The 22,758-nt window shown below is 42.1% G+C and overlaps 1 protein-coding gene across 2 annotated transcripts in view; it reads left to right on the plus strand.

The window, feature by feature from the left end:
• The window catches only part of LOC124170121 (Golgi reassembly-stacking protein 2-like), a 116,149-nt gene that overhangs the window by 27,130 nt on the left and 66,261 nt on the right, over window positions 1–22,758 (plus strand). The window lies entirely within an intron of this gene.

Genomic DNA, 22,758 nt, shown 5'->3' on the forward strand with positions numbered 1-22,758 from the left:
ACTAACCTTTTCTTTAAACTCTTAGATAACGATGCTCTCAGAAGCTCCTTCCTGTTCATGAACGCCTCTTTTGCTAATGCAATTCTCTTCCTGATGTCCTTACTACTGTATCCGTTTTCCTCTAACGTACTCCCTTAATAGTTGAAATGTTCAACCAGCTCAAGTTTTTCACCACCCACTTTTATCATAAGTCTCACATTCCTCGCTAGTGATGCTTTACAAAACTGCATAACCTTAGTTTTCTTGTGATTAATCCTCATCCCATATTCTCACAACGGTTGTATAACGCATCCACTAGAGCCTGAAGCCCCCTCACTGACTGGCTAATCAACGCCTGATCATCTGCGAATCTCACTGATTTGAACATCATTCCTCCTACTTTTATTCCTGCTTCTAATTCATCCCACGCTTCCCTTACCATCTCTTCAGCGTACATATTAAAGAGCAGCGGCAAAAGAGGACAGCCTTGCTTCACTCCTCGTCCCATTCTTGCTCACCCAGATTCTCCGTCCGCTATCCTCACTTGCGCAGTCTGGGCCATATATAGATTACGAATCAGTTGCCTATCCCTCCAATCTACACCTATTTTCTTGAGAATATCCAATAACTTTACCCAGTTCACTCCATCAAAAGCTTTTTCAAAATCCACTAAGCAGGCATACACGTCCTGCTCATATTCTAGGTTCCTCTCGACTAGGGACCTCATTGCATCATGAGTTGACTTCCCTTTTCTGAAACCAAACTGATCTTCGCCCAAATACTCGTTTGCCCTCTCCTCCATTGGTCTGTTCAATATCCTAAGCACCACTTTTGCCGCTTGCGATATTAGGCTGATAGTCCTGTAATCTCCGCATTCCACAGCTTTCTTCTTTTTCGGTAGTGGAATTCAAACCGTCTTCACGAAATCCTCCGGCCAACATCCCTCCTCATAGATCCTGCGTACTAGTTCGAAAAACCTTTTCTTACCTTCCTTCCCTAGATTCGTCAGGAGCTCACACGGGATATTGTCCATGCCTACTGCTTTCCTGGTCTTCGTATTACGAAGTGCTTTTTCTAATTCTGAATCTAATATCCCCGGCCCAAGATTATCCTCCCCCACTTCACTTTCATCCTCTAAAGTCAATCTCTCCGGTCTTTTCCTTCCTTTATAAAGATCCTCCATGTATTCCTTCCATCTGCTTTGTACCTCTTCTCGCTCGGTTAGCATCCTTCCATCTTTAGCCTTAATTTTAGGCATGGTTTGCTCTCTTTTTCCGCCCCATAGCGACTTAACTTTGCCATATAACGCGCCTACCTCTCCTTCCTTCTGAAACTTTCCCATTTCCTCACACTGTCTTTTCCACCAAGCCTCCCTTGCCCTCTTAGTTTCACGTCGTAATCGATTATTTAGTTCCCTATACATTCTTTTGCCCTGTTCTGTGTCCACGTTCTTCCACTTCCTCCTCTCCTCCATTTCCCTTATCATGTTCTCCGTTATCCACGGCTTCGTTATCCTTCTACTGTCAACGTAACCAATTGACTTCTCAGCCGCTTTGACTATTACTGTTTTAATATTATCCCATCTTTCCTTAACAGTCTTCGTACTTTCAATCTCCCATATACAGTGCAACCTCGATATAACGACACCCCACGGTGCTCCAATAAACACTCGTTATATCGAATTGTCGCTTTACCGGAGGTGGAGCAAATAATAGCCAATATGTATACCTGTTGCGAACACTTATACAGGAACAGGAGTGGTGCGGCGACAGATTAATTTCTATCCGATAAACGTAAGCATAAATCCAGACAAAAGCCGATGTTTTTTTGAATCACTTAATTTCCTTACTCAAACTACGACTAACTATTCAAACAATTTATAAGCGCTACACTGAATAAAAATCATGCAAAGCATTGTTTTGTCAATCATTATGCCAATGCACAACCGAAGAAGCCATTTTTCTATGCACTTAATTAGCGCATTTACGTAATCATTCTAAAATTTTGGTATTTTCCATTGAAAATTCAAAAATTAACTGATAAAACTGTATCGCGGTTATTTAATGCCTCAAATGTTTCCATTGGTGTATGTTTATTGTTCCTGTCGGTTAAGCGACAATGGGTGAAATAACGTATCGCATTTGTTTCTGCAGTTTACCACATGAATATGAGCACTCCATTAACTTCATTTCTAACAGATCGCTAGCAATACAGAGATTAAGAAATCTTGGTTTAAGTTTTTTCCGGCGGTGAAACCCTCGCTATGGCGAGAGCCAACACCAAAAGGGCCTCGTTAAAACGAATTTTTTAACATGCTCATTATAGGATCGATTGACGGTGCATCGGCTATCTCTCGTAATAGCGGGGGTCTCGCTATAGCCCGTACTCGCTTTAACGAGGTTCCACTGTACTAATGTCCACTAGTTCCTGATATTCTCTCCTCATACTCCCCTTCAGCGCTTCTAAATTCCATTTCTTCGCCTTCCTAACTTTCTTTAGTCTTTTGAATCTTACGTTGTACTTCATAAGTACTAGGTTGTGGTCTGAATCTGCATCAGCTGCTGGGAAGCTGTAGAGTTTATAACACTATTCCTAAACCTCTGTCTTACCATAATGTAGTCTATTTGATATCTCCCCACATCCCCTGGACTTTTCCATGTGTACCATCGCCCTTTATGATGATTGAACCACGTTTTTGTGATGAATAACTTGTTTCTCCTGCTAAATTCTGCTGCTTCCTCACCCCTGTTGTTCCGAATTCCTAATCCAAATTCTGCTATTTCATTTCCATCTCTCCCTTCCCCGACTGAAGCGTTCCAGTCCCCCATCACTACCAGATTTTTCTTACCCGGTGTGTCTCTAATTATTTCCTCGAGCTGTTCATACACCTCATCTACTTCTTCCTCCCTATGATTGCTAATGGGCATGTAAACTTGGTCCACCACAAGTTTGGTGGGCCGCGCCTCAATTTCTACCACCAGAATCCTTTCGCTTACCTGGTCTATACATACCACACACTTACCTATCTTCCCATTTAATACTAAAGCTACCCCTCGCTGGCTTTCTTCCCCTCCACTATATACAGTCGGATCCGGATTTTACGTCTTCGCATTTAACGTTTTTCCGCATTTAGCTTTTATTTTTTGGGGTCCCGATTTATTCCCTATTATAACAATGTAAAAATAATCCGTATTTAGTGTTTCAGCATTTTGCGTTTTTCCGCATTTTGCGTTTTTCCGCATTTAAGGTCGTAAAAAATTTTCCCGCACAAGATTTTTTTGCCCGATTTAACGTTTTTTCATGACGGTTCATGCAAATGATTATCCAAATCTTTGAATTTCTGCTCATCAACAAGAAGAGTCCCGTAAACATTTACCAAGAGTCGATAGAATCTACCGGGGGACGCTTATTCAACTGCTTTCTTCCGCGAATGCAGCGCTGGGACCTTCAACTCGCAAGCTGGGTGATTTGTCTTCTCGTAATGTTTCGTTCCCCTTCTGATCCAGACACCAGGCACTTTTTGAATCAGATGCGATCTAATGGAGCTAAGTCATCCCTTAATAACCTCTAACTACTATATCCTTCATTTCTTGAACTTGACTTCGATGATACGTGACGACTGATGACACAAGTTATTCTCCGAGGGCCGCTGCAATGACGGTTTTCTCCTAATGTTTTCAATTGATGGCTTATGCCCCTTTCAACTCTACTCCATACAGGCAGTCCATTGTCAGCCCAATATTTTTCGGCTACTTTCTCTTTTCAAAAGAGGAGGCCCAATATCATTTGCGCAGTTCACAAGAAGATTCTTTCTATAATCCATTCCAAGGTCAGTCTCCACGGAGGAAGAGCGAAAGAACCGAGGAAGTGTTTCCATTGTCATGATCGTGAGCATTCTTTTCCTATGGAACCACATCATTTTACATCGTGATTTAGATATCCCGGAGCCCATTTACCGACATGCGGTTGGTTGATATCGCTGTCGATTCTAAGATATTTATCTGGGGCTATTTTAAGTCAAAAGAGAATGACAATCGGAGTGCTGACGAACTATCACGGTCCATGACTCTAAATAAATCGCTCATGCCGGGAAAAATCACCGCATAATCACCGTAAAAAAAAAGATCGCGGATAGAGCGCGGAAAAATACGAAAATCCAGCAGGAATCCCTTGGTGTTTGACTTCGACATCATAACTCGGACGAAGTTGCCAAACTCCAGAGGCAATGACAATTTGTCAATGAAATCCAGTTCTATTGAAGATTAAAACTTTTCACTTAACAGAGTTTAGCTAATCGCTATTCAAGGTCCAACCAAATTTTATTAAAAGCTGCCGAGAAACAAGGTGTCAAGGTGATCAGCGGGCCGCGTAAGCGACTCCTCCCGGCTCCATTCGACCTGCATAAGGCCGCAGATATATGACAACGAATCTGGTGTTATCATCCAGTTGAATCACCATCGACTTGTAGGCATACTAGAAATAAGATTCTCCTTTTTTGGATTACCTCGAAATCCAAAATGTGCGCGCAGGAGGCTCATAAATCGCTCGTTTCGCCGAGGAAACAGAAAACATTAAAATGGCAAAATTCCTGAAAACCTCCCTTTTCCTAGATATTCAGTAGTTTAGAATTTGGAATTAGCGTTCTTCTGCTGTCCCTTTAGTTCACTCATCTTTATTGATGCAATGATGATTTTTCGAATACCTTCTTACACCTTTTTTATTATATTAGAAATGCTTTATTCACCTACATGCCACTATTACAGAAAAAAATTTAAAATTTCATCGAGACCACTTAAATATGCGTAAAAATACAATCACTAATGTCCATAATAATATTCCTTGTGGGAGTGCTATTAAGTTGCGTATCTTATAATTTTCTTAATATATTTCATTAAAACAATTGTCATCCTCTCATTACTTATTTTTACTACCCATTTTTTTAGCTGATTCCTGAAAAGTATAATCCAACCGTCATTGGGCAGAGAACATTTAATCAATGAATTTGTTGCTGCATGCAGCACCTTTTAGTTACTAAAAATAATATTTTTTATTCATAAAAAGCCATTCCAATCATTACAGACCCTAAAACCTGAAAAAAATGGCAGGCCCTCATTTAGTGTTATTCCGCATTTAGTGTTTTAAATTTTGTCCCCCCTGAAAAACCTTAAATCAGGATTCTACTGTATAACCCTATACCCATCACTCCAATAGTTCCCCCATCCCTCCACCTCACCTCGTATAATCCTAAGATATCTATTCTCCCTTCATCCATTTCTCTTTTGATATTTTCTAACTTCCCCGCCCTCATCATTGTCCTCACATTCCACGTCCCTACTTTTATAGCCGACTTCTTTTTCTCCATCTTCTTCTTGGTCTTCTTTTCTTCTCTCTTCATTGCTGCCGCTGCTGATGATGATAAGTCTCTGCAAGGAATTCGCATGTTGACGAAGCCGACCTCGCTGCTGTGCCGGACACCCGCCCTTTGCGGATGGGTCCCGGACGATGAGATTCCGAGACTCATTTGGTTGTACTCCATGTTTTCAGGGAAGAGATAGTTGATGGGGTTTGCCACTTCCATTCCAACAGTGTTTTTCACGTCACACCATCACGTGGACTACCTTTCATCTGGTTCCTACCCTTCGACCTATCTGGCATGGGTGGCCCTACTGGGAATAATTTAGAATTAATCCCGCCAGTGCAGCTCTAGGGGTCATAGGAATGTGCAAGTCTTTCCACCGCGACAAGGTTGTAGCCCAAGGGAAAGGATATTACTATGTATAAACAAGATATTCTATATTACTAATAGAATAGTATAAGGATCAATAAAATATAATATCCCTCAGAAAGCCGTAAAACTCACCATTTTGAACCATTTATCTTGAAATTCTGCAATTTATTAATTAAGTACCTACCGCTTATCCTGGTGTGTATTCTACAACCCCCACACGCACTGGTATTAGTTGCACCTAAATCCCCATCAGCCTTAATTCCTGGCTGCGCCCCTGCGTTGTATATTCAGAAAGTAAGTACCGTTTATACATGATAAGAGAGAAAGTGCAAATACTTCAAAGAAACTTATTGCAAACATCTCCACTATCTCTTACACTAGTTTTGGACGTAGATGCTGTCCAAATAAATTAAATAAATTGTCAGCCTTCCTGACCCCCCCTGAGCACCACAAAATGAACAAAATTCCGCAATTTGTAAATCTCGCACCTACCGCTTATCCTGGTGGGTATTCTATAACCCCCACACACCCCGGTATTAGTTGCACATAAATCCCCCCCCTCCCCTGGCCTTAATTCCTAGCTGCGCCCCTGTACTCAAGGTCATATGTAGAGGTCCGTGGAAGTGGTTTTATTTTTTGCTAAAATTCGTTTTAAAACCATGTGATTTCGGTGTTATAGAAAATGTTGGCGGTTTTATTATAATGCTACAATTTTCCCACATTATAGGCATTTTGTTATTTTACGATACACATTTCATGAGTACTTATTCAAATATGTAGTCTTGGTGAATACGATCGGCAAACGGCAAATTCCCTCTACCTCTTATATGTATACTTCGTGAGCCATTCCAGAATTTTTGGATTGTCAAGTTTCTCTACACTAAATAAAGCCTTTAAAAACGCTTCTGTAGTAGCAACAACAAGCTCCTCCTTTGCTTTCTTTGACTGAGTGACTGTGTGTTCAAATGATAGCTGTTGTTTTGCGGGTGTCCCCTTTCTTTTCGCACGTTCATGTACACCCATGTCTCGTATAGCGCAAGGGATGCGTTCCTTGGGGTCTTTGCGCTATACGAATTTGCGTTATACGAGAGCGTTTTAACATAGGGAAGATAGGGATGCGTTCCTGGTAGCATAGATCTTGGGTATTGAATTTCTTCTAAAACATCTATATTCCCATAAAAAGCCTTAGAAAACGTTATTTCTATAAATATTTATAGTTTAAAACTTCTTTAAAGATAGTATTCACGCATTCAAAGACTTTTATTCACGTTAAAAAAAATTCTTACGTGCTTTCGAAATTCCATCCTGTCGTGCGGGTGGGCTAACATCTGCTATCTCAGGGGATCGTAATGCGTTGCCGGCAGTTGACGATTTTTCAAACTAGTCTAAAAACAACTATTGTGTCACCCAGGCCCTTTTGTCGCTCATCGAAATGACAGGAAAATGCTACTTTAAATGCCATTTCATAGCCAGCGGAGTTTATGAATGATAAATCATTTTAATTTGAAGTCCTCCGAGTCATTAGCAGCTACGTGAAACAGTCTTTAAATGCCTTGAAACCTGACCCAGGTTTTCCTTCCCTGAAAATGAATGAACGAGAATGCATTCTTTTCCAAAAGAATATCGTCTCGTCAACAATAAAAACTAGTTGAGGGGGAAAGGAGCCACTTTCAATAACAGCTTGGAGTTCATTAGAAAATGTTGTGGTGGCTGCGCTATCAACACTTGCAGATTCACCTGATATCGCCGCACTGAAAATACCTGCTTGCCGTTTAAATTCTGGAACCAACCAGAGCTTTCACTAAATGTCTCGGAGCGATTACCACTCCGTCTTTTTGTACTGATTCACCATGAACTTTCCGTATGTGTAGACCGCTTGGTTGAAGTTAGTGCGGCTGAGGTCACTGATATTTTAGCTTCGTCTTTATTCAGAATAAGGCATCGTGAGTTTAAACTTCTGCGCAATATCGCTTTGACGCTCTCCATTTTCAAAGCAATTGACCTCTCTCAAGTCCTCTTCTAGGTTTATGGTTTTTCTTGATAAATTCTTGATTTTTCTACACGCATTCCTATTTTTTGCCATATTCTCGTGGTTTTTACTCTGTATGACTCTATCTAAATCACCTTCTTCTGCTGAACTGTATTCCTGAGACGCAGAAGGCCTAAGACTGCGGGGAGGGAACGAAGCCATTGTGTTTGAGACTCTATAGCGGACCCTTTTATGTGTCGATGCTATTCATGCGCAACTCGGCCACCGCTCCATTTCTCCCCCGTGAATGCCGATGACCTTGAAGGCTTTAGCGTAGACACACTACCTGGAAGTCAATCGCCCGGTAACCTACGACGGCAAAAATACGTCTCAAATCGTATTGCTGAAAAAAAACTCATTTCCACTAGTCCCACGCTTAATTAACGATCTAAATTATTTATTATCATTCTGTTAAGGAGACGAGATAAATTACTTCGGTAGGCCGGCTATCTGGACCCAATGACGAGTAATACTTTTGGCAATTGCACAGCAATGAATTTCGATTAATATATGAAGAAAAAAGAAGATTTGAGGCAAGAAATAATATTAATATGCCTTAATTGATAGAAATTTCGTGTGTACTTAGCGCAAGTTCACGTTTTATCACGAGAGCGTTTAAAATATGTGATTAGGCTACACTGCGTTGCAATGTTTCCCCGAGGAACGAATTTGCGCTATATCGAAATTGCGCTAATCAAAATTGCGCTATACGAGACATGGGTGTATATCGCTATTGATGTGCTTTAACAAAGTGTCACATCTTGCAAATTATAATCTTTTATCGCAAACTTTGCACAGTAATACTCTGTCTTTCACATTAAATCCTTCTGAGCTGAATTCACTTGCCCTGGTATGAACAGCATCACTAGCTTTTGGCATTTTAATATTCCCATTCTTCGTTCGATATTTAAAGCTGGAACTACAATAAAAAAAAACAGTCCAACCGCAAAATACAACCTGTCACGATGGTGTTTTCAAACTGAGTGCTGGGTAGCTACGGTATAACCGTAGTACTGTATAACTTACAAATTGGCCGAAATGTTTAATGTCGTGGGTTCCCTTTCGATACCCCTCACTCAGGTGTTGAGGGAAGGTAGGACAGCAGCTAGATACAACAAAATCGCTTAGTTTTGATTACAGCTGTTGCCAATCAGTCAGGAAAGGCAGTAAAAGAATCACACGTAATAAAACATAATCGGATTCAAAGAAACTTGAAAAATTATTTCCCATTAATCGATCCTGCAACATCTAGATTGAGACACTTTCTCTCCAGAAGAATTAGATATTAGATTTGGCCAATGCCGAAATGATTTTTTTTTTGCATTGTAGCTCAGTGCAGAGCCGAATATCGGATGATCCATCCATTAATAAGGAGAACCCCCTCTCCTCCTATCCTTTCATTTCCTTCCTTCCCTTCCCCCAACTGCTAGCGCTTCGTGCTTTCAAATAACCATTCGTGTCAATGGATGTCTTTAAACGAATCGAATCGCGCAGTTGATGGCCGCCATGGTCACCACGGAGCCCATTTCAATCCGGCCCGGTGTTGTGCCCTCTACGGCGTGAAATACAGGCAGTGCTACATTGAGGCCGCTTTCTGACGAAACGAATTTTTGCCGGCCGCCGTTTCACGTTACTACGCCGTGAAATTCAGGCCCCTTTCAGACGAGACGACTCTCTGCCACGCAGTGGGCCGTGACATGAACGGCGGTCCAGTCCCAGCCAGCGGCCGTGTTTAAGTCAACGAAATTGTTACATTAGACCCATACTCAAAGTTTACCTGCAACAAGTTATCCAATAACGCTGTCGTTGTGGTGAGTCACCGGAATTAATGCTCGGCATTGACGCGTACTGGGTGCGTGAGCTTGTATTTCCGCTCTTCCGCAGCCGCATTAAATTGCTTTCCTCACTTTTTTAATTCATAGTATCTAATTCTTCAGGTGAGAAAGCGCCTCATTCTAAATATTTCAGGATTGATACATGGGAATCGAAGAGAGAGGCTGTGATAAAGTTAACGGCAAATTCTGGCGGAGAAATCACTACAGTGCGTGATATTACGCGGATGCGTTATGCGCGAGGCTAAACGAGCCAATTGACCTTGGAATCGTAATGAAATTAAGCAAGTGAACGTCGGCAGCATTAAACAATGAAGGTTTAGGCTTTAATAGATTATGACTCATTAGATGTGATATTTTTCGCTAATCTACTTAACATTGCAAAGAATGCAAAATTTTGTTTTTATTTACTGATTTTGCATCATTTCGTGTTATTTCGCGATATCGCATCTCGCGAAATTCACGGATCTCTAGTCATGTGTCATTCGTCTGGAGGACTCCCGCCCACACTCTGTTGGAATTGAGTCGCATTGTTTATCGACTGTCTCGGATTTCTTTTTCTAGTAGATCTCCTTTCCATTTTTAGAAAAGTTATTGTTGCAGTCGTTTACAGATTATAAGCACGCACCAGGAAATAAGTCCACTTGAAGGGGCGGCACGACAGGACATGAGGACTTGAGTTAGTTCCTTCTAGATCTTATGTGGACGTATAAGTCCAAGCGAGACGATGTTGTAAATAATGTATAAATAGTCGTTCGACGTCTTGCTGCCAACACCTTCGATATTGAGGTCAAACCTTCTCATATAAGATTCAGGTTATTTTGTTTTAGCTCTATACACCCATGTCTCGTATAGTGCAAGGGATGCGTTCCTTGGGGTGTTTGCGCTTTACAAATTTGCATTATACGAGAGCGTTTTAACATTGGGAAGATAGGGATGCGTTCCTGGTAGCATTGGTCTTGGGTATTGAATTTCCTCTAAAACATATATATTCCCATAAATAGCCTTAGAAAACATTATTTATATAAATGTTTACAGTTTAAAACATCTTTAAAGATAGTATGCACGCATTTGAAGATTTATTCATGTTAAAAAAAATTCTTACGTGCTTTTGAAATTCCCTCTTGTCGTGCGGGTGGGCTAACATCTGCTATCTCTGGGGTTCGTAATCCATTGCCGGCAGTTGGCGATTTTTCAAACCAGTCTAAAAACAACTGTCACCCAGGCCCTTTTGTCGCTCATCGAAATGACAGGAAAATGCTACTTTAAATGCCATTTCATAGCTAGCGGAGTTTATGAATGATAAATCATTTTAATTTGAAGTCCACCGAGTCATTAGCAGCTACGTGAAACAGTCTTTAAATGCCTTGAAACCTGACCCAGGTTTTCCTTCCCTGAAAATGAATGAACGAGAATGCATTCTTTTCCAAAAGAATATCATCTCGTCAACACTAAAAACTAGTTGAGGGGGAAAGGAGCCACTTTCAATCACAGCTTGGAGTTCATCAGAAAATGTTGCGGTGACTGCTCTATCAACACTTGCAGATTCACCTGATATCGCCGAACTGAAAATACCTGCTTGCCGTTTAAATTCTGGAACCAACCGGAGCTTTCACTAAATGTCTCGGAGCGAATGCCTCTCTTGTCTTTTTGTACAGATTCACTATGAACTTTCCGTTAGTGTAGACCTCTTGGTTGAAGTTGGTGCGGCTGAGGTCACTGATGTTTTAACTTCGTCTTTGTTCAGAATAAGGCATGGTGCGTTTAAACTTCCGCGCAATATCGCTTTGACGCTCTCCATTTTCAAAGCAATTGACCTATATCAATTTCTCTTCTAGGTTTATGATTTTTCTTGATAAATTCTTGATTTTTCTACCCGCATTCCTATTTTTGCCATTTTCTTTTGGTTTTTACTCTGCATGGCTCTATCGAAATCACCTTCTACTGCTGAACCGTATTCCTGAGATGCAGAGGGCCTACGACTGCGGGGAGGGAACGAAGCTATTGTGTTTGAGACTCTATAGCTGACCCTCTTATATGTTGATGCTATTCATGCGCAACTCGGCCACCGTTCCATTTCTCCCCCGTGAATACCGATGACCTTGAAGGCTTTAACGTAGACCCTCTACCTGAAAGTCAATCGCCCGATAACCTATGACGGCAAAAATTACGTCTCAACCAGTATTGCTTAAAAAAAACTCATTTCCATTAGCCCCACGCTTAATTAATGATCTAAATTAACTCATTCTGTTAAGGAGACGAGATAAATTACTTCGGTAGTCCGGCTATCTGGACCCAATGACGAGTAATAGTTATGGATTTCGATTAATATATAAACAAAAAAGAAGGTTTGAGACAAGCAATAATATTAATATGCGTAAAATAATAGCAATTTCGTGTGTACTTAGCGCAAGTTCACGTTTTATCATGAGAGCGTTTAAGATTTTTGATTAGGCTACACTGCGTTGCAATGTTTCCACGAGGAACGAATTTGCGCTCTATCGAAATTGCGTTAATCGAAATTGCGCTATAGGAGACATGGGTGTACTTACTGCAACTTTTTTGTTGCCAGGTTTAAGTCCACGTAATTGTTAGTATGGATTTTGGGGATTTAAATTATTGTCTATGAATGGGATATTAATTTTTATATGGCTAATTACTATCACCAGGTTGACAACCTGTGCAAAATATTTACTTTTTCTCTCCCTGCATGGTGTGATTGTCCGAGGTTTGTTTATTTTCCTTCAGAAGATAGTAACGCTTAATTTTAGCCGTAATTTTCATTTGCGAGTAAGCGCAGTGCAGTAGACTCACGTTAATAAGAACAACGTTATTACGAAGTTCTTGCTTTTACGAAGCAAATCGTTGTTCCCGACGAAAAAAAAAGTCCAATCTAATCTGTAGTGAAAGAAACTTTATTACGAAATTGCAAACCTCAGTCCCGTTACCAGTGGTTACAAAAAGAACTTCATCACTAAGTTCCACGGGTAAGCAACGGCATTTAGGAGAATGTACACATGACGATACGTTAGCATTATTGTGCTACGTTTAACTCTTTCGAGACGGCGGAGTTTTCGTCTTAGCATGACTGCTGTACTGAGCCCCAAGAGACTCTTCTTTCTTGTGGTACGGAGCATTTTTGGAGGACATTCGTTAAGAAGGGACTCATGGAACCTTTTTCGACCCCTCCCTGCTGGGACTCCGCATTATCTCGGAGAGTAGTTGTGCTCCCTCCTTTCCGGGTTTACGACCATACCTGCGGCATTGGTTCACGGTCAGCTTATGTATTGCTCATATGTATTTAGCGCATGGATAATTGTTGCTTGCACATAAATCACAGACTTTGAATTGAATTTTTCATTTTTATCTGAGCATTGTCAAGTTTTAAACAAAGTTCTAAGGCCATTATTAACGCATTTAACGCAGCAACAATTTCCATGTTGATGTTTATACATAACTCAAGATATTAGTTTATATTTATCGTAGAATTTCGTTAAAAAATTGTAAACGCTGCTCAAAAGACAAATAATTCAATTCTTAGTTTATGTTTCTTGAGAAAAGAACAAAGATTTATTTCGAAAACTGACTGGATAAACAATTGCATGACCGTGTCCCTTACTGCTAAGAGGGGCAGTATAAGACGAGGGGTCCTTGTACCTGCTCTGCGAATTCGAGAGTAAAGCCTAAACCCCGCAGTGTTGGGTCCTGAAACAAAGACGTCGTAAACCTGCGACTGTCCCAAAAGGGGGAGAGCTAGAAAACGTATATATTCGGCATTCATTCACTTGTGTAAGAAAATCTCAGACGGAAATATACAGCTTCCGTCTCATGTGTCAAGAAACATCTGCACGTATATTTACGTGTCTAGTTAAGGTTAAGAAGGTTATGTTCTTCTTATGCACTGAGCTCAAGAGTGTCAATTATGATTCTTTCTTCCGTATGAGATACTTCAGTGTGCACGCAGAATCAATGTAATAAGCTTCATTCCTATTAAATCATGGTAACCCACTCATTACCCTCGTAAATTGGACATGCATGAAGTCCTCTTCTTACCAACATTCAACATTCGACTTACGAACGTTCAGAGATGCGAGCATTCGAAAAATTCAAGCGCGCCCAGAATTTCAAGTTGGCCGATGCGATGCGGTATGGTGCAAAGGAACTCCCACTTTGGGCAAAATCCGAACAAAGTATTATTCAAGCGGTTGTAAAGTCAGGTACTGTTCAGCATTTTGCCCGTTCTTCCTTCCCGCGGATAGCGATTTTTTTCGGCTCCAGCTACGTCGCAAGCGCATCTAGATCAGCTCATCACTATCTTGAGTTAATGAACTGTGTTGTGAAGCTGTGTTGCATTCTTCAGGATAGCAGCAGGTTTCGATTCCTTGCAAAGGTCTTAATATACTTATAGAAAAGTGTAAGGATTAATAAAATATCCCTCAGAAAGCCATAAAACTCAACATTTTGAACCAATTATCTAGAGGCAAATTCTTTGCAACTTGCGAAGAAGGTATTGGAACGTATCTCCTTCGTATTGTAACGGTTCAAACCGCGAGAGCCGCCCGCTCGCCTCCCGTTCGATATCTCCCCGTACATGTGATTGTAAACTCTCCACTCCCCCAAAATAGAAAACTGCCCCGACGGAGACTTACCGTATCCGGGCTTAAAATCAAGTTCCCCAATTGTTCGTGCCTGCACGCACACTCACTTACAACAGGATCTAAGGAAATCGTGGCAATAGCAAAACAAATAACTTCAATGATATCCCTTTTACAATTGATTTTAATAATTGAACTACCAAAGGTTCCAAAATTTACACTTACACTAAAGCATTCCCAACACACACAATAAATCCCCGTTCCAAAATCCATCGGCGTCACCTCCAACATGAAATATTCACCTTCGGCTTCTCCTTCCAAAATATGACAATAGCACTTTCTCAATGATTATCAAAAAATTGATGTTTCAAACAACAAAATGTACTCACGCTCTTTAGCGAATAAGCAACGTAACAAATAGTGACATCAAACTTACAAAAAGAACTTTCCGTGCAAAGCAATTATTAATTGGGCGTTACTGTTCAAATGGCCACCCGTTTTAACTCGGGCTCAATGATCCGCCAAGTGACACTAACATTCAGAAAGTATGCTCAAACTTCACCACGTGCCGCACTTAAGTCTTGCAGGGCCGTGACTAAAACCAGCCAACAGTAAATTCACTAGGGCCTTATTGTGGGGAGCACACTTGGGACTTTCAAAGGGGGGAACCATCTGGACACCAAAGGATCTATTTGGGCTTTGGTAATTTCCAAGCTTACTTCCTTTATCCGATGTTCTCGCCACCCCTGAAGAGCTGTCCGCGTATCGGCCTCCACCACGTGCCGTAGCTTCTCTGCTGCTGCTTGCCACCGCACGCCACTATGACTTATCTTTGTGTCACACCGTGAGAGAGAGAGAGAGCTATCCTTCTCGTCTCTCTCTTTTATAAATTCTGCACTACCCACAATCACCTCGGGTGCACATCAACGCCCTCTTTTTTCCCCGGCCGTAAGGCGGGTTTTCAAACGTATTCCGGGAGAGAACCACTGCGTCGCCTCTCCCGGAAATCCACTCTCACACCATGTCACATCCATAAAAAAAATATACTACAATGGAAAAAACAAAATAAACCCTTTACATACATTCAGGATAGAACTCCGTGAAAAAAATGCTAAAAATGCGAGTGTGCGCGCAGACGTAACCCCCCCAGCCGCGATGTTTTAAATGATGCGTCGGGCCGGCTCCGGTCCGTACCGCTACACACCCCCACACTAAACTAAACACGGGGTATCTCCAATTAAATTACCCTCTGGTTAGTTTACCAGCCAAAACAATAATTTTGCCTATAATGACATAAACCCAACAAAACTAATTACCGATTGAGCACTCTACCCAATCGTCTCATCCCCACAGTAGACTAGCTACTCCCCATGAGGAAGTTCAAAATATGGTTTCAAATTTCCCACATTATGGATACCAATTGACTCCCCTGAGTCTTCTTCGAGATGGCAAGCATTTGGACCCGCAAACTTTGAGACACGGAACGGTCCCGTGAATAAGTGAAAGAATTTATTAAACCTTCCTGTTTTCGCGTCCGAAGGACGAGGGGTTCTCATCAAGACTCGGTCATTTATTTGAAACTTATGAGTCTTCCCCTTCTGTCTAGACCGACGAATGCGACCGGCTCGTTTCAGTCTCCCTCGCACCAAATGCGTCACATCAGCCCGCGAATACTCAGCTTGGCCTGGTACTTTTACTAATTCATCATCCTCCCGGGATGGTCTTTCCCCAAAATGCACTTCCATAGGAGTTAATCCCGTACTCTCATGCACTGCTAACATCCACCTTGTCAGACGGCTGTTATTTAATTTAAATCTCTTCCCATGAAATTTTCTCAAAAGTTGCTCCACCTGCAGTGGCCTATCACGCTCAGGGATAGTAACTTTATTCAAACGGCGAGCATCCAAACATAACCTCACGTTTCCCTTTCCCTTCTTGACCACAACAAGTGGATTTACAAATGGGCTAGGAGACTTCCTAATGATTCCCATTTCCACCATCTCATTAATCTGGGCATCTACCAAGGGTTCATACACGCGAGGAATGGGGTAAGACTTCATTACGAAAGGCGTTTCCTCCGTCAACTGAATCCTATGCGTAAATCCTTTAACCAACACCGGTTCCTCAGAAAAAATCCCTTGAAATTTACTTAATAAATCACCCAATGATCGTCTTTGATCAATATCTAAATGATTGAGGCTTTGGACTGTTTCTTGAATTTCGCTGTCCGTGACAGTGGCGCCCTTTCTCCCTTTTTCTTCGCCCAAAGTCAACGTACACACGGGAAACTCAGCCTCTACTTCACCCTCTTCTCCCACCTTGAATTGTACCTTCCCCTCCTTAAAATCAATCGTAGCGCCGACTTCCGCCAACCAGTCTGTCCCTAAGATGACTTGACGAATTAAATTCTGCACAACGAGACACACTACGTCAACTTCTCTTATTCCCACTTGCACCGTAATTAACGCTTGCTTGGTAATTGCGTGCGATTTCTTTCTATTAGCACATACCAAAAAACACTTTTTCATCGGAAATATTGGAAGTTTGGGGTCTTTAGCTAACAACTGCTCAAATAACGCTTCGTCTATCGCTGAGACTTCGCTACCCGTATCTATCAGAGCCCCTACCCTATGACCTCCACACTCCACTTGAATCTCCGGACATTCTCTCCTCATAACTTGTCTCTCTTCCTCATACAATAAGTCGTCTAATGGATTACCCTCTAGAATGCACGTAGCTATTATTTCTCGTGATTCCCCTTTTTTTTCTTCCGAGCCGACGGAATCACTCGCCTCGGACCTTACCAGTTTAACGGTATCGTCTCAATGCTTCTAACCCCCGCGCCTTCACCTTGGGTCGTCTCACCTACAACCTTACTAATTGCTCCCTCCTTCTCGGCTTCCCTTCTCGTTCTCTGGGGATTACCTAATGCAGGCGGTGGGATCGTAAAAGTGGGCAAAACCGGAGTTCTCGCCTCAGACCCTCTCAACTCCCCCTCACCCTTCCTTTCTACGGCTCCCCTTCTTCCCTCTGAAACATTTATGGACGCCACTCGCCTGTTTTGTTGGGCTGCCTGGGGCCCCGACCTACTCTCCTCGTCATTCACTGAGTCGTAGATTCTTAACATACTCAGTAACTCATGGGTCGACGCTACCTTCGCACTTCCCAACAAATTCTGTATCCCAATGGGATATTGACGGCTCAAAAAATAAATAATCTCCTCCTCACTTAGTGGTGGCTCGCAATCTTTTGCTAATACGATTTTTTTCATCGCATATTCTTCCATTGTCTCCCTTCCCCCGGGATAATATCTCCCTTTACTTACATTTTCTCGAGATCGACACCTAGCCTTCAAGTCCCAATATCGACCCAAAAACTTCCCTTTCAAGTCCTGGTATCCCTCATCGATGGATTCCAATGTCTTTACCCACAGACTTGCCTTTTCTCGTAACATGTTAACAAAAATTATACTTTTTTGATTTTCCCCACAAGATACCGCTGTAAAATACCTTTCTGCTTCCTTCACAAAAGTAATCGGATTCTCGTAAGTACATCCTCGGAACGTAGGCATTACAATTGCGTCTTTCGCCCATGTGATTCCACCCAATACCGAGGTAGGCCCCTGTTGCTCTAAACGCTCCAAGCGCCCCTTCAACACTTCAAATTTTGTTTTCGTCAACTCCTTTATTTGTTCCCTCGTAACTTCAACCTCACCCTCTATTCTGTTCATCCGCTCCCCGAGATTGATCGTCACTTCCTTAACTTCTACTAATGTAGATTCCTGTTGGGAAAGTCGGTTACTGACCGCCCCCATCATTTTCAAAAATTCGCTCTGAAAGGATTGCCTTTCTTTCCGCAATTCCTCCTTCTCCTGCTCCTTCTCCCTTCGTCTTTCCTCTTTCTCCTTCTCCCGTAAGAGTTCCCTCTCCCGTTCCTTCTCTTTCTCCTCCTCCCGTAAGAGTTCCCTCTCCCGTTCCTTCTCCTTACGTCTTTCCTGCTTCTCCTTCTCCCGTAGGAGTTCCCTCTCCCGCATTTCCTCTTTCTCCTTCTCCCTTAGGAGTTCCCTCTCCCGCATTTCCTCTTTCTCCTTCTCCCTTAGGAGTTCCCTCTCCCGCCTTTCCTCTTTCTCCTTCTCCCTTTCCCTTCGCATTTCCTCCAATAACTCACGCACCGGGTTCAACGCGATCGGCGTTTGGTAAATCGACTCTATAGTGGACTCCGTTTGACCAACCGGTGACTCTGCGTCCCGTTCCACTTCCTCCATAATGGCCAACCCAGTCAAATCCCCTATATTACGATTGAGCATGAACCTTTCCTCCCTTTGACTCTTCTCGGCCATCTTAACACGATATGGTTCTTTCTCAAAACGTCCCCGTCGAAAACCAACTTCTCCCCCACACTAATCACAAATACACCCCCTACAAAGCGTGCCCAGGCCTCACCAAAGAACCCTCCGCGCCGACGACGCATCCGTGGTTTAGGAACCTGAATGAGCCCAGCACTCCACACTTGACAATTAGTCTTTCCGTAACTGAAACAAAAATTTTTATACAAGAACTATTCGCTTGCCATAACGAATCAACTCTGCCAGAAAATATTTCCTCAATTGCCCTTTTAAAAGTGAATGAATGAATTGGGATCCTGTCCTTTTAAAAGTGAATGAATGAATTGGGATCCTGTCCTTTTAAAAGTGAATGAATGAATTGGTATCCTGTCCGCAGCGCCATTTTTCATATGTAACGGTTCAAACCGCGAGAGCCGCCCGCTCGCCTCCCGTTCGATATCTCCCCGTACATGTGATTGTAAACTCTCCACTCCCCCAAAATAGAAAACTGCCCCGACGGAGACTTACCGTATCCGGGCTTAAAATCAAGTTCCCCAATTGTTCGTGCCTGCACGCACACTCACTTACAACAGGATCTAAGGAAATCGTGGCAATAGCAAAACAAATAACTTCAATGATATCCCTTTTACAATTGATTTTAATAATTGAACTACCAAAGGTTCCAAAATTTACACTTACACTAAAGCATTCCCAACACACACAATAAATCCCCGTTCCAAAATCCATCGGCGTCACCTCCAACATGAAATATTCACCTTCGGCTTCTCCTTCCAAAATATGACAATAGCACTTTCTCAATGATTATCAAAAAATTGATGTTTCAAACAACAAAATGTACTCACGCTCTTTAGCGAATAAGCAACGTAACAAATAGTGACATCAAACTTACAAAAAGAACTTTCCGTGCAAAGCAATTATTAATTGGGCGTTACTGTTCAAATGGCCACCCGTTTTAACTCGGGCTCAATGATCCGCCAAGTGACACTAACATTCAGAAAGTATGCTCAAACTTCACCACGTGCCGCACTTAAGTCTTGCAGGGCCGTGACTAAAACCAGCCAACAGTAAATTCACTAGGGCCTTATTGTGGGGAGCACACTTGGGACTTTCAAAGGGGGGAACCATCTGGACACCAAAGGATCTATTTGGGCTTTGGTAATTTCCAAGCTTACTTCCTTTATCCGATGTTCTCGCCACCCCTGAAGAGCTGTCCGCGTATCGGCCTCCACCACGTGCCGTAGCTTCTCTGCTGCTGCTTGCCACCGCACGCCACTATGACTTATCTTTGTGTCACACCGTGAGAGAGAGAGAGAGCTATCCTTCTCGTCTCTCTCTTTTATAAATTCTGCACTACCCACAATCACCTCGGGTGCACATCAACGCCCTCTTTTTTCCCCGGCCGTAAGGCGGGTTTTCAAACGTATTCCGGGAGAGAACCACTGCGTCGCCTCTCCCGGAAATCCACTCTCACACCATGTCACATCCATAAAAAAAATATACTACAATGGAAAAAACAAAATAAACCCTTTACATACATTCAGGATAGAACTCCGTGAAAAAAATGCTAAAAATGCGAGTGTGCGCGCAGACGTAACCCCCCCAGCCGCGATGTTTTAAATGATGCGTCGGGCCGGCTCCGGTCCGTACCGCTACAGTATAATAAGGACCTACTGCATTCTGGAAGATGTTAATCCTCGATTATGTCATGCCGCATTTTTCTATTGATAAAACCAAGCAGATGTTCTTTTTTTTAAAACGTGCGTGTAATTTAATCGTGTATATTATACACATGACTGAAGCTATTCCGCAGTGTGGCTATATTTACCGAATATTGAAGAGACAAGGAATTTTGACAAAGTTTTTTTTCGATGATTTCTTAAAGAAATGCTCGTACGAATTTCGTTATTAAGAACCTGCAGTTTTTGGTCCCGCGAACTTTGTAATAGCAAGAGCCTTCTTTAGATGTTTGATGTAAGATGTTAGGGCATGAGGCATTTACTTGTGCAAGAATACTAAAAAATGTATGCCTGGCTTTGATTGAAGTACAGTGCGATCTTGGTAATGTAACGCACATGCAGTCATGGCATGGGCGGATTATTGGAAACGTACAGGAAACAAGTGTAATGCACAAAAAGCTTGTTAAGGTATGATTTTGCCGTTAAATAGATGACTAGTTTTGATGATAAAATTAGTGGCACTGACTCTCCTTTACTGCTTTGGGTAAGAGTCAAGGTAGAGAGCCAAATTACTCATGTATTGACCCTAATAACAATTATGGTCAACTTGGGCAGAATAAACCATGAACACTACTGTGACTTACGAAGAACTTCATGCTAATAGGGTGGTTTCCTATTATTTTTTTTAAATGCCTAAATCAAAAGATTAATACTCCTGGAGTACGTATTTCATGCTTTTAGATTTTTATATGAGGATATCTATTTCTCGTGATTAAATGAAAAGTGAAAACACGACGGTTAAGTATGAATGCTGGGAAAACTCCATGTGGCTTCTTTCTGCTTCCCGCTGCCGCAGGTGAGGTGACCTTGGGGTGAGGCTCTGAGCGCTGATACAACGCAGGATGCTAGCAGGTAGCAGAGTACCCTGCTAGCAGGTAGCAGAGTACCCTGCTAGCAGGTAGCCCTTGGCTTAAATAAGGATTATTTATACCTTATCAAAGGAAGAAAACTTTCCGACCTTAGCCAGTTTTAATGGGTGATTATTAAGGAATGTTTCCCTGAGCTCTGTGCGTCATGCATGCATTGGTAATCTCAGACGATGCAAAACTCTTATCTAATCGTATAGAAACTAGGTCCCTGTGACGTCACGTGGAGTGGCATCGCATGGGCGCCAATCTGGCCTTTTTCAAATGAAGTTAAAATTGACCATTGCCATTCGTCTGAACTGGGATTTCTAAAACCAAATAATTTGTATATTATGAATTCATTAATGTTGGGTAAGGAATCATAATCAATGCATTTAGTTTTCTTTGATGAAGGAAACTACCCTATTATGAGCTCCTACGCACATACTAATAAAAATGTAGTGTTTATGATCTTGGAGTATAGGTCATGATTTAAATTAAATACACAATTGGCCAACGTTTCTGAGATTTATTCTCCTTCCTCAGGGCTCTGTGATAGAAAATTTTCGTTACGTTGGCCAATTGTGTATTTAATTTAAATCATGACCTATACTCCAAGATCATAAACACTACATTGTTGTAATAATAAGGAAGGTCAGGAGAAGAAACTGTATACTAATAAAACAAATACTTACCGAATTATATTTTATTTAAAACTGATGAAATTATGGTTGCAAGGAAAGGAAGGAAGTCCCTCATGCCGGATTATTGCAAGGGTTGATTGCAAAGATTGTACTGTACATATATGGGGACGTGATAAAAGTCTAGGGATGGGTTGAATAGCATTTTTCTCGAATTCGAATATCGTATACAATGTAAGCGCTAGCTCAATAGAAAGGGCCAGGTCTGGAGAAGGCAGACTGAGGTGACAAGTCGGATGTCTGGTTTCACACCTTTAATTCACGGAGGGCAGAGGTACATTCTCTCCCTCGGACATACAGTGCAAGACTCCCCTTGCATTTGCCCTCCAATAAGTTGCCTCCCGTGTCACGTCCATCTCGTGATCCTCTCCAGGGGCGCAGCTAGGAATTACGGCTAGGGGGGAGGTTTTAGGCACAACTAGACCTGAGGTGTGTGGTATACCCGCCAGGATAAGTGGGAGGTGAGGGGGCCCTCCGCCAGAAAATCTTTAAATGGTTCAAAATGGAGAGTTTTATGGCTTTCTGAGAGATATTTCATTAATCCTTACACTCTTCTATAAGCATATTAATCAAATTAAGTAAAGTGGATTAAACTTGAAAGTTTCTCTCAGCTCTGAGGGGGGGTTTATCCCCCAAAAAACCCCCCTCGCTGCGCCACTGACCCTCTTGGCGTCTTCTTATTGGCCGGAAATGGCTGCATGATTTTTTTTGCGTTTCCTTCATTTTCCCACGCCAAGATGCTGCAACGTGTTAAACGGCATAGTGTGTTAGAGACATGCACGAAGACCGATCCCACGCTAAGAGGTTGCAAGTCGTTAGGAGTCTCAGATACTCGGCCCATCACTCGAACGTGACTCTGCGTCTAATTCTTCTGTTACCCCGAGAGCGGAACCGAGCTGACACAAGATGGCAAGCGACAGCCTAACAACGAATGCTTTATTTTTTTCCGTTATACCTCACTCGAATAT

This window comes from Ischnura elegans, chromosome 13 (assembly GCF_921293095.1).
Source record: "Ischnura elegans chromosome 13, ioIscEleg1.1, whole genome shotgun sequence".
NCBI classification, from domain to species: Eukaryota; Metazoa; Arthropoda; class Insecta; order Odonata; family Coenagrionidae; genus Ischnura; species Ischnura elegans.